General features: G+C 43.7%; 1 long non-coding RNA gene across 1 annotated transcript; it reads left to right on the top strand.

The window, feature by feature from the left end:
- The first annotated feature begins 2,838 nt into the window (after nucleotides 1-2,838).
- LOC144374051 (uncharacterized) lies at nucleotides 2,839-6,203 on the top strand. Its single transcript, XR_013433581.1, has 2 exons — nucleotides 2,839-3,355; nucleotides 4,837-6,203. It is a non-coding gene; the product is annotated as an uncharacterized LOC144374051 (long non-coding RNA).
- The last annotated feature ends 3,169 nt before the right edge of the window (nucleotides 6,204-9,372 follow it).

The raw sequence follows: 9,372 nt of genomic DNA, 5'->3' as shown, positions 1-9,372 counted from the left end.
TGAACGCAGGAGTTGTTCCTGTGCCCCCTGGAACCTTTGAAGCACAGCTGCCTTTTTGGATGATGCTTCTCTAAATACAAGAGTTGTTTGCTGTTCAAAGCCCCACACTGTTTTTGTCTTAGGGACTGTGGTGCATCTTCATGCCGCAGCGCCCCTTCAACTAATGCTAGAGCAACCCACACTGGAGCCTCCCAAGGCCTTCAGGGCCACAGACAGCAATGAAACAACCAGGTGCTGCATGAAAGGTAATTTTCAAAAGACTTAAGAGCCAAAAAAATCTGTTGGAGGGTGGTGCAACATCAGTAAAAGGCCAATTGAGCACATGGTTGCCTTCTTTCTCCACAAGAGGAGTGTCTAGAGTGGCTTCACATACTCTTACCCTTGGTGTAACTCCAAACCTCTTAAATTCTTCTGCCAATTTGTCTGCATTTGCATTGGCTAGATCCTGTGTAGGAAGGAATCTTCTTTCATACAGGTGACATTCGTTGGAGAAAAGATAGTTTCTTCAACAAATGATGCTGAGAAAACTGGAAATCCATATGTAGAAAAATAAAATGAAACCCCTATCTCTCACCCTGGTTGAAATTCAACTCGAAGTACATCGAAGACTTAGGCACTAGAACAGAGACCCTGGGTCTAGTAGAAGAAAAAGTAGTCCCATGTTGGCCGAGGAACTGACTTCCTTAACAAGACTCCTAATGCACAAGAAGTAAAATCCAGAATCAATAAATGGGATATATTCAAACTAAACTGTCTCCTCAGTAAAGAAAACAATCAATAATGTGAAGATAGAGCCTACAGAATGGGATGAAATCTTTACCACATGCACCTCAGATAGAGAATTTCCAGAATATATAAAGAACTCAAAAAACTCAACACCAAAAAAAAAAAAAAAAACCAAATAACTCAATTAATAAATGGGCTAAGGAACAGAACAGATACTTAACTAAGAAGATATACAATCAACCAACAAATATATGAAAAAATGTTTAACACCTTTAGTGGTTATAAAAATGCAAGTCAAAACTACTCTAATATTTTATCTCACTCCATTCAGAATGACAATTATCAAGAATACAAGCAGTATTAAATGTTGATGAGGCTGTGGGAGAAAAGGTACAGTCATACATTGCCCGTGGCCTTGCAGATTGGTGCAAACATTACAGAAAGTGGTATTGAGATTCCTCAGAAAACTGGGAATGAAACCACCATTTGACCCAGCTATCCCACTCTTAGGTTTATACTCAAAGCACTTAATATCAGCAGACTACAGTAATGTAATCACATCAAAGTTTATCAATATTTATCAATTCACAATAGATAAACTATTTAACAAACCTAGGTTCCGTTCAACAGATGAATGGATAAGAACGTGAGGCATGTGCACACAATGAAATATTACTCAGCTTTAAAGAAGAATGAAATTATGGCTTATGATTTCATGACCACGATGATTCTACATCACATACAAACCAAAGAATGAGAGGCTATACTCCATTTATGAGTCATGTGTCAAAATGCATTCTATTCTCATGCGTAACTAATTAGAAAAAAAATTAGAAAAAGTAAAACAAAGAAAAAAACTGACTATGTTTATATTATTTGATTCTCAGTCACAAAAGGGGAAAAAAGGAAGATAAGTAACCACAATCCTGATCTTCCACATGAGTACTGCATTGAAATGAATAGGTATTGGACTTGGTTGAATGTGGCATATGTGCAAAAAGTGATATATATCTTGACACACCACGTCCTTCAATCCTCAGATTGAGAAATGTGTCCCAAGTCCTAGGAGGCTTCACAGCAGCTGAGGGATTCCAGGACTGGGATGTGTCCCACTCGTCCTTGAAGCCATACTGTCCCTGCTTGAGGCCAGGACTGCTTGCCCACAGGGCTGCAAATCTGGGTGCAGTGGGTGGTCCTGCCTGCATGAGGAGCCTGGGAGACTCTGAAGGCCAGGTTTTCCCAGTCCTTCCACACCTAGTGATTCACTGACCATGGCCCTGATGAGTTGGGGTTGGACAGGCAGAGTGGTTGTCAGTCCCTGCAGAGTAAGAGATTGAACCTCTCTAGTGGCATCTCCATCAGGGACATAGTGGGCAGCCCCCCACCCCAGTCACACACCCTGGTGCCAGCAGCACCTGCAGCCTCTGCGTCTGGATAAAGGAGACACGGAGCCTCATCCTGGCAGCAGGAGGAGCAGCTATGGAGTGGTGATGGATTCCCTGGGAGAGTGTTCTGGGGCTGCTTCAATGAAATACGTGGATTGTCCCATGGGACAATTGTCCAATGGGTTAAAACATAATAAACGCACTGTACAATTCAAAGGCAGCATCTCCATCTCGCCACTCCTCCTGCCCATTGTGGAGTCCTGTCAAGTCCCCACTGTTCTTTCTCAATATTTTATGATCATTTGGCTTCCTTGTATCTCCATGTGCTTCTAGAGAGCTTTAAAATTCTTTTTTTTTTGTAGTTTGCTGATTTATTTTTAAATTAAGTAATTAATTTTAATTAGGTGTATATGACAGCAGAATGCATTGTGATTTACCGTACACAATTGCAGCACAACTTTTCATTTTTCTGGTTGTACACGATGCACCATTTGTGCATTCATACATGGACCTAGGGTAATGATGTCCATCTCATCCCACCATCTTTCCAGCCTCCATTTCCCCCTTCCCACTCCTCCCTCCCTTTGCCCCATCAAAGTTCCTCCATCCCCCCTTCTCCAATTATGGATCAGCATCCACTTATCAGAGAGAACATTCAGCCTTTGATTTGAAATAGCTGCAGAGTCCTGGGCTTTCCTTGGCGGCTTGGCGGCCGAGTGGCCGATCAGCCAGCAGGGGGCGCACTGTCCGCCGCGCTCCCTCCCAGCGCCCGCTTCCGCTAACGGAAGCCTGGAAGGCTGGAGGCTGCGGGATGGCGGTGCCGCTCAGGTCCCGCTCTGGTCGCTACCTGCGCTGCCCGGGCGCGGCATCCACTGGCCCGGCCTCACGCTCCGCCCGTCGCCGGCAGGTGTGCAAAGCCGGACCGGCCGAGGCGGCCATTTCCGCGGCCTGAGACCCGCGGCCCGCGGCAGCTGAACCAGAACTTCGGGCGCCTCTTTCCCGCTAGGACGCTGCCTGCCCCGCGCGCCAGGGCGGCCGGCGGGCAGGTGTCCTCCGGGAGGAGCCTCTGGGACCCGCAGCGTGGATGGCGCGCAGCAACCCGTGTCTCTCTTACCTCTATCCCTGTGGTGCCTGCTGATGGGGACTGGGTGCCGCCTGGGGCGCCCTGGAGCTGGGGAGGGGCGGCGGTTGAGCGCCTGAGGGAACCCGCACCCACCTGTCCGCCGGCGCGGGGTGGGGGCCAGGTGAGTGGTCAGTGAGCATGCGTGGGCTTCAGGTGGTGCGGAGGGAACACCGCGGGCTGTGCCAGTTGTGCCTCCAGGCAGGAGCACCAGAGGATGAACCCCAGGCCTTGCTTGGCTGCCTCCTAGCTTTCCCTGAGGATGACCACTCACTCTGAAAGCTCCTTTTTCCACTGCTTCCTTTTGTACCTGGGCAAACACTTTGTCATGAGCCATGCTCTGTGATTTGTGTTTCTAAGTTTGATTATTCACTTTCTATAGATCAATTATGAATCTCTCCAATTAGGACTTTAATGTTTTTCTCAAAACTCAGTTTTTGTTTTTGACCTACAAGCAACCAAAAACTTAGCCTTTAATGCATGCCTTTTTCTTCATTAATTCAGCTAAGAAATATGTATGGAACACCCACTGTGTGCATTGTGCTGGGCACTGTACTGGACACCCTCCATGCATATTTGATTAAGGCCTAGGCTTTTGCATCACATGTCCTTTCAGTTTGGTGGAAAAGAGAAGAGAATCAATTGCTCATTATCTTTCTTGCTTGGCATGATCTCAGCCAATACTCTCAAATTTCACTTTTGTTCAAGGATTCTGATTCTTGCAAGAACATTTTACTTTCTTTGGGGAGTTCATTTAGTATCTGAAATTTTGTGTGTATTTTATGCTGCCTTTCTATAATATGCCTTTACTGGCTTTTTAAAGTGCACATATGTAACTTTTCTGGAGACAAAAATGAGGCCTTTACCTATAATGGGGTCCTGTTTGGTTTTTAACACAGTATGCAGTGTGGTTACTGCTGAAGCTGAAAACCTGGTATTCTTTCTCGGTAGTGGTAATGTTTTTCTGGCAATTGCCATACTTAGGCCTTTCACATTCTTGGAGTATATTGGAACTTTATGAATATAGAAATGTTTAACAGGCTTCTGACTTTATCCCATGTAACACTTGAATTGAGAGTCTCTTGTTTTCTTTGTATATACTCATACCCCAAATTCACAACTTAATTTTGAAGTTTATCTTTCATTTGATGAACTTTTCCCCCTCACAAAGATTCCAAGTTTTTCTCAACTCATGAAGCCGATGATACATAAACAACTGTAAAGAGAACCACAAACTGAGATGAGTTTCTTTGCTATCTTCATCTAGACACAGTTATGTCTGTCTCCTATCCTACCCCACCTTGGCCTTATGATAAAAATTCATAACCCAGCAGAATTACAAAGTGTTAAGTCCACAAATAATTGCCAAGTCCTGTTCAAAGTCATTCTTTCTCACCTGCCTTTACCTGTGCTTTGATTTTGAATAGCTTGTGCTGTTTTGGAGCCTTCGTTTCTTAAAAGTTAAAATGGACTGGTAGAGAATAAATACAGCACAGGAGGAGTGATTTCAGTGACTTAGTCACAAACCAACACAAAATATTTTAATGAATGAATGGGATTCAATTGTCATTTTGTAAATGATCATCTTTCTTCCTTTTCTGGTAGGGTTTTTAGACCCTGAGGAGGAATTGGAGCTGATCCACATTATGGGAATGGAAACCACCGAACCTGAGCCAGACAGTGCAGTGCAGCCTGCCTCTTGTTCTGATGACCTTTGATGCCAAATGAGACTCTGAGAAGACCACTCCATTGAAGACTGTTCTAAGAAAAAGCAGGATCAGAAGAGATTGGGAACTCAAAGAGGTCTTGAGACCAATGTTAAACAGTTTGCTAGAATCTGGATCAGTTCATGGGGATTTTAGATCTAGAGACGAGAGTGGTGATGAGAGCAGTTTAGTTTCCATGAACCTATGGAAATGAAACCTCTGGAAATTAATCCATCATGTCCAACAGAAGAAAATGATGTATCTGTCCTGATTCCTGTGGGGGACCAACTACCAGAAGCCCGTCTTTCCACTGATGTTCCAGAAAAAACGGTTCCAATCCAAATCACAGCTTTCCACCAGAAACCACGGGTGAGACAGTGGTCCATTCGACCGCAGGGCACTTCCAGACTGAACTTTTTAAAAAATTTATTTATTTGTTCTAATTAGTCATACATGACAGCAGAATTCATTTTGATTCATAGTACACAAATGGAGCACAACTTTTTATTTCTCTGGTTGTACACAAAGTAGAGTCACATCATTCGTGTCTTCCCATATGTATCTAGGGTAATGATGTCCATCTCATTCCACCATCTTTCCTACCCCCATGGCCCTCCCTTTCCATCCCTCCCCTTTGCCCTATCCAAAGTTCATCCATTCCTCCCTTGCCCCCTCCCCCATTATGGATCAGTATCTACTTATCAGAGAAAACATTCACATTCAGTTTCAAGTGATATTCCTACTAGCCCCGACTGCATATACATTGTAATGGATTGATTATATTCCAGGGATTTTTCAAGACAACAGATTTGGACATTTGGACATCAGTGATAAATTGAGTACTGAGCTCTTCCAGGACAAAAGTGAGGAGGCTTCCCTTGACCTAGTGTTTGAGCTGGTAAGTCAGCTACAGTGTCACACTCACAAAGAGAATGGAATTGAAATTTGCATGGAGTTTCTGCAAGGCACTTGTATTTATGGCAGGAATTATTATTCATGCTTAGAGCACTGTATATTGTTTTTCCTATTTCAAGAAAATTTACCATTTGTTAAAGAAACCAACTTCCCATTTAAAATTGTCTGTTAACTATGAAAGCTGTATATACTTGAGTCATTTGTATATCTCTTCATACTGTAGTGGTCTTTCCTTTGTTATTGACTGATACAGTACCCTGATTACAAGGTTATTTTGTACTTGTCTTAATACATTAGTATAATAACAACTGCTTAAAAATAAAATAAAATAAAAGTACCATGTGAAATTGATGATTACTGTAATCAAGCTAATTAACATATCCACCCACTCACATATGTGTGTGTGTGTCTGTGTGTGTTTGTGTTTGTGTGCGTGTGTAGTGAGAACACTTTCAAGCAGAACAATCAAAAAACTTTTTTTAGTTGTAGTTGGACACAATACCTTTCTTTTATTTATTTTTGTGTGGTGCTAAGGATTGAACCCAGGACCTCACATGTGCCAAGCAAGTGTTCTGCAACTGAGCCATAACCCCAGCTCACAGAGCAGCAAATTTAAGCATACAACAGAGTGTTATTCACTGTGGGGACCCAGTTGTAGGACAGATGTCCAGAATTGGCTCATGCTGCATCACTGAAGTTTTGTACTCTTTGGGTAACAGCTCCTGTTTTCCTAAACCCCGAGCTCCTGGGAACCACCATCCTGCTCTCTGCTTTTACAGAGCAACTGGTTTTGATTCCACACTTCATTGAGGTCATAGAGCACGACCTTCTACATTTGCTTTTTTCACTTAGAATAATGTCTCCTAAAGCTCATTAGGGTTTCAAATCACAAGATTTCCTGCATTTTGAAGGCAGAATATTGTTCTGGGTGTCAAGTGGTTGACATGTTTTTGTATGTGGACCTAATCTTAAAACACCAGTTAAGAAAATTAATGAGATTTTTTTCAGAAGTGATTTATGAAACATTACTTTTATTTGTTTTAGTACCAGGAATTGAACTCATGGGGGGTTAACACTGAGCCATATCCCAGCGCTTTTTGTTTGTTTGTTTGTTTGTTTGTTTGTTTGTTTTCAAATTTTGAGACAGAGTCTTGTAAAGTTGTTTAGGGCCTTGCTAAATTGCTGAGACTGGATTTGAACTTGCAATTCTCCTGCTTCAACCTCCCAAGCTCTGGAAAGTAGTATAGAAATCCCTCAGAAATCTTGCAATGAAACAAGCATTTGAACTAGTTATCCCACTCTTTGGCATATACCCAAAGGACTTAAAATGGGCATACCATAAGGATGCACCCACATCAATATTTTTTGCACCTTAATTCACAATAGCTAAGCTCTGGAACCAACCTAGGTGGCATTCAACAGATGAATGGAAAAAAATACACACACATACACACAGGAATATTTCTCAGCCATAAAGGATGAAATTATGACATTTGCTGGTAAGCAGATGGAACTGGAGATGGAGACTATCATGCTAAATGAAATAAGCCAATCCCAAAAAAACAAAGATTGAATGTTCTCTGATATGTGGGTGCCAATGCACAATAAAGGGGTGGGGAGGGAAGAATAGACTTCATTGGATAAGACAAATGGGAATGAAGGGAAGGGAAAAGGGATGAGAAAAGGAAAGATAGTAGGATGAACCAGATGTAACTTTCCTATGTTCACGTATGGATTCATGGCCAGTGTAAATCCTCATCATGTACAGCCAAAATATGGGGAGTTAGACTCCATGTACCTATAATGTGTCAAAATGCATTCCACTGGCATGTATAAGTAAAAAGAACATAAAACATTTAAAATCCATCTGCCAGAGGCTTTACCAGGGCCTATTCTGGATCACAGGGTGGGCAGTACATGGAACAGCGGTGTCAGAATGGCCCAATGAGCGCAGGAGGAATTGTGTGGTCCATGACAGGAGGGTGGGTCTGTGCACATAGTCAGTTGCCTGCCTGCTGGACCCCATTTTGCACTGTTGCAGTGGTCAAGCAGAGTCTTCTGGGCAACCAAGACACCTGCAGGGACCGAAGGAGGGGGTGACAGAAGCAGCATTGGGTGGTGGGGTGGGACATGGTTTCCACAGATAATCTTACTTCCAATAGTCCCAAAGGTGTGGACAAGTGTCCCAGCAAGGATGCAGGGTGGTGGCAGCTGCCACATCTAAGCCCTGTCAAGGTTCCACAGGATGATAGCAGCTGGCTACCTGGTTGTGTGACAGGGTGTTGGCCACTGTAAGTCCAGCATGTGGACCACTGTACCCCACAGGAGAAGATGGGGAGCGTGTTGTGGCAGTGACAAACAGACACCTGTCCCTTTGTTTCCTGCCTTTCCAGAGGGAATGGGGTGTGTGCCCTCTGATCCTTAGCCTGCCTTCTCCATTTCCTGATCCCAAGGTGGAAGCAATATGGGTCTTTGCAGTGCAGGGTCCAGCAGAGGTCACAGCTGGGTGTGGTCACAGTGATGCAATAGGCAGCAGGGACAGCAGACTACCATGCACCATGGGGCACCTAGAAGAGCATGTCCCTACACTGGTCCACAGTGGAAGCAGCCAATGTGAGTGTCAAAGTCAGAATTGTGCCTTTTCCACGGTTTCTTAATTAGAAAACACAAGGATGTTGGACGTGCTTTATGTTTGGATATGGAGTGACCAGGAGAGAAAAGCAAACACAAAACCATCAATTGCAAAATGAAACACACCTATCCCACTCCTCGAGTTGTGCCTGAATGACTTAATGTGACACAGCCACATTAATGTTTATAGCAGCTCAACTCACAATAGCTAAACTATGGAAGCAACCTAGGTGCCCTTTAGCAGATGAAATGGAAAAGAAAATGTGGTATATATACACGATGGACTATTACTCAGTCATAAAAAAGAACAAAGTTATGACATTGGCCAAATAAGCTAATCCCAAAGAACCAGAGGCTGAATGTTTTCTGTGATTTTTGGATGCTAATTCACAAAAACGGGGGAGGGTGCCTAAGGAAGAATAGAAGGGCTTTGGATTAGACAAAGGGAGGGGAGGTGGCATGGGAGTAGGAGGGATAGTAGAGTGAATCAGACATTATGAGCTTATGTGCATATATGATTACATGACCAGTGTAATTCTACAACACGTACAGCTGGAAGAATGAGAAGTTATACTCCATTTATGTATGATGTATCCAAATACCATCTACTGTCATATAAAACTAATCGACTCTGGATGGGTACAGTCATGTCCAGTAGAACCCTGGAGAGATTTTTGGAGCCAAGTGGAATGACTGCCTAAGTAACCCAGAGGAAAGCAGCCTCAGAATGACCCTCTGGAGGGTGAGAATAACTGTGCGGTGGGTGTGGGAGAAGAAGCAGCGCAGAGTCAGGAGGAGCCTGAGCTCAGACCAAGTGGGGGTGGGGGTCTCTTCACCCTGGAGCCTTCCTGTGACCAACCGCCTTGGCCCAAGTCCTTTCTGCGTCACA

The sequence above is a fragment of the Ictidomys tridecemlineatus genome, unplaced genomic scaffold, assembly GCF_052094955.1.
Source record: "Ictidomys tridecemlineatus isolate mIctTri1 unplaced genomic scaffold, mIctTri1.hap1 Scaffold_5646, whole genome shotgun sequence".
Lineage (NCBI taxonomy): Eukaryota > Metazoa > Chordata > Mammalia > Rodentia > Sciuridae > Ictidomys > Ictidomys tridecemlineatus.
Note: the sequence above shows the minus strand (reverse complement) of the source record. Positions and strands in the feature narration are given on the sequence as shown.